At 33.7% G+C, this 3,340-nt stretch overlaps 1 pseudogene; it reads right to left on the bottom strand.

Annotated features, from left to right (window-relative positions):
• Positions 1 to 570: 570 nt before the first annotated feature.
• On the bottom strand, positions 571 to 2,181 carry LOC149240686 (ubiquitin-activating enzyme E1 1-like; annotated as a pseudogene).
• Positions 2,182 to 3,340: the final 1,159 nt, after the last annotated feature.

Below are 3,340 nucleotides of genomic sequence, written 5' to 3'. Positions count from 1 at the left end.
AAGGATGTAGCATATAAGAAAGAAGTAAAAGTTTTATGAAACTACCTTGCTTTTCATTAATTTTAACTGAAATTTTATACATAAAACAAAAAAAGTTGATAATATTAAAAAACAAATTTATTAAATTATATTTTAACAAAACAAAATTAAATTAAATTAAATAAATGTTCAGTTGTTAATCTAAAATACTCATTTTAAAAGAGAAAGCCATAAGTAAAGAATGAAAAATGTCATAGTCACTAAAATATATGGATATTGAGTGCACAATAAGTTTAATGACTTTTAATTGTATATTAGAAAATAAATAAATATGCCTAATATTTTACATTAGAAAATAAATAAATATTTACAATCAAAGTCAATGATAAAACATGTTCTTATGATACACAATCAATGACGAATCAAATACTATAATCCTTTCCTTTGAAAAGAACGGACAATTAACCATTACACAACAAGGATATCACTAATTTAAAATGCTCAATAGTAATTTAAAATAATAACAATATTGCTCATGCAAAAATAGAGAACAAAGAATCCTACAATATTATAGGTTAATTGAGGAATTAGCTAAAATTTATGGACATCAATGTCTAAATAATGATGAGTATATGTAGCTATCTCTATGTTTGGGATGTCTTTTACCAGGTCTATCACCTTCTTATCCAATCTTTCTCTATGGTTGGGAAATAATTTGTTGTAAATCAATGTGTTGCAGAATGACACACTGTAGGCATCCAAGCCTTTATCTTGGAACCAGTCCAACAGGCCTTGCACAGTTGGATTTCCATGTATGACCCTTTAGTCCCATTGAGACCAGGTCAGATTCTCATGTTTAGTTTAGTTACATTTGGGGGAAAGTTCAACCATAGAAAATAGAGGGAGTGCCAAGTTTGCAAAATTGTTATGATACTTTTCAACCTTGTGGCCTAATGTAACCTCGTAAAGTTCCAAACACACTAACCAGTGGAAATCGTAATTGTAGTTGCAATAATAGTAATTATTCTGCCAGTTATGAACTTGGCCTTGAGCTTATCCACCCCAGGTATGTTATAGTTCCTTGCTCGCATATTGGCAAGTCCAACGGTAAGATCCATGTGATAATTTGTATCATCATCCTTCATTGCAATGAAGCAACAAAACCAAAATTTTAGATTGAGTTTTCCTCCAATGGATAATGTTGAATTGAAATATTTTATTCAAGGGAGGAGAAGTTGTGTAATAAGTAGAGGATAATAGGGATCATTAATGAGGAAAGTTTGAGAATACCTTTTCAAACTTAAGGCATATTTTGAACACCATGTTACATTATGGTGATCAATTTGTCAATCAATTCAACATCATCATCATCATATAATGTAGAAGAAGGGTTCACATCTGTAGCTTTCTCATATGTGAAAATCTTCACCCCTTCTTTTGGCTCAGAAACTGGAATATGAACTTTATCAACCACCTGTGCCAATCTCCCTGAATTTGGATTTCAAGTCTAGTCGGGAATGAGAATTCCATATGTATTAGCTTTTAAAATGGAGGTTGCAAGAATCAGGGACATGTGACTAGGATCATGGGAATAAAAGTGGAGGGGCTTTGGGAAGCACTTGGGAGAAGACCAAAATGGTGCACCTTCTCTTGTAGTTTCATCCTCAGGAAGGTTGAAATTAATTTGCTTCACACGATTTGAAAATAAATCCTCAAACCTGAATCCTTAAATGAGTGAGTGATTTGCAAATCTAGTTTAGTGAAATTTGATCTTTTTGTAAATAGTAAATTGTGCTAAGATTTGTTGGAATGCAAGATGGAAATGAAAAGTATATAATCATAGAAAGGGAAGGGAAGGGAAAAAGGAAGGGAATTTAATTACTTACTTGATTCTATCTCAAGAGATGCAATCTTTGAATGTTAGACATTATGTGAAATGAAACAATCGATAATAAACTCTAGAAGTTGCCGGGCCTTAGCATCCCCTGCAAACTTGATTGTTGTTATGTATTCTTCTGATTTTGAAAGAAAAGCATTTGCTTCAATTGGAGTTTTGTCTAAGAGACCTTCAAATTCAGACCTTGCCCATGTGAGACAGTGGTGAATATTATGTGGAAATGAATGAAGCATGCACATGGGTGCCTGCTTTTCAAGGGGATCTCGTGATGCTCCATAGTTCTCAGTCAAGTGAGGGATAACCATTTGGGTGTTGCACTTGGTTCCTAGTGTTACAGACTCTACCAATGGCTTCTGGAAGTAAACACACCTTGAATCTACATATAGTCTTGCATTGACATTGTCCAAAGCACTTAAAACAACATCAACCTCATCATTCTAGAAGGAATCGCCAAAGATATTTTCGATATCTAGGCTCACACGTTTCTCCATTGCTTGAACCTGCAAATGTAGGTTGATTTCATTGGTTGCTAATATTTCCACTCTTGACTTATTAGATACCGTTATTGGACACCTAAGGTCTAATGTTTGTTTGCTTCAAGAGCTAAGGTTACTAACATAATATTTTTTTAGTTATTATATAATTTTTAACAGATAACATTGCCATACAAAGCACTTTACTAAGCACCTTTTGGAAGATACTTCAACAATTATTGGGTTGTCAGCTTCATTTTTCTACTGCCTTTCATTTGCAAACGAATAAATGGGTAGAGAAAAGTAATAAATTATAGTCTAGTACAAGCCCTATGTGTTTCTACAAAAAAAATAAATAGTGGTATCCTTATTTCCATGTCCCAAAGCACAATTATAATAAGGTTGTTATGGTTACCAGTGGTTGGCCCTTACAAGCTACCCATCTCTCTTCATCCAACTATCTCCCATCACCAACACAAACAATAGCACAATGTATCCTTCTTTGTTTAGAAATTGGCTTGCATCCATTCCAAAGTATCTGATGATCTTCACACCCCCTAGGATTGCTATAAATGACTTTAGGATAAAAACCAAATGTTCAGACCCAGGTAATAAACTGCAGCTTGTTACAAGCCCTTTATGTCCACTACACAAAAAATAAACAGTGTGATTATTATTTGGATGTCCTACAACACAATTAAAATAAGGTTGTTATGGTTGCCAATGGTTGGCCCCATACAAGATTCCCAACTCTCTTCCTCCAGTTGTCTCCCATTAGTAGCGCAAGAAGCAACACAAGGCATCATTCTTTGTTTAGAAATTGGATCGTATCCATTCCCAAGTATCTAATGCTCTTCACACTCCCTCGCCCTGCTATAAATAACTCCAGAAAAAAAATCAAGTGTTTGTATAGTTTTGCATAAGTGATTGAATCTAATTTTATATAGATAAATTATTTTTTAAGTGGAAGTACATCATAAACTCAAGCTCA

This window comes from Pinus tabuliformis, chromosome 8, assembly GCF_031772625.1.
Source record: "Pinus tabuliformis cultivar Carrire ecotype Pingquan chromosome 8, CPIR1, whole genome shotgun sequence".
NCBI lineage: Eukaryota > Viridiplantae > Streptophyta > Pinopsida > Pinales > Pinaceae > Pinus > Pinus tabuliformis.
This window is presented reverse-complemented; position numbering and strand designations above follow the sequence as displayed.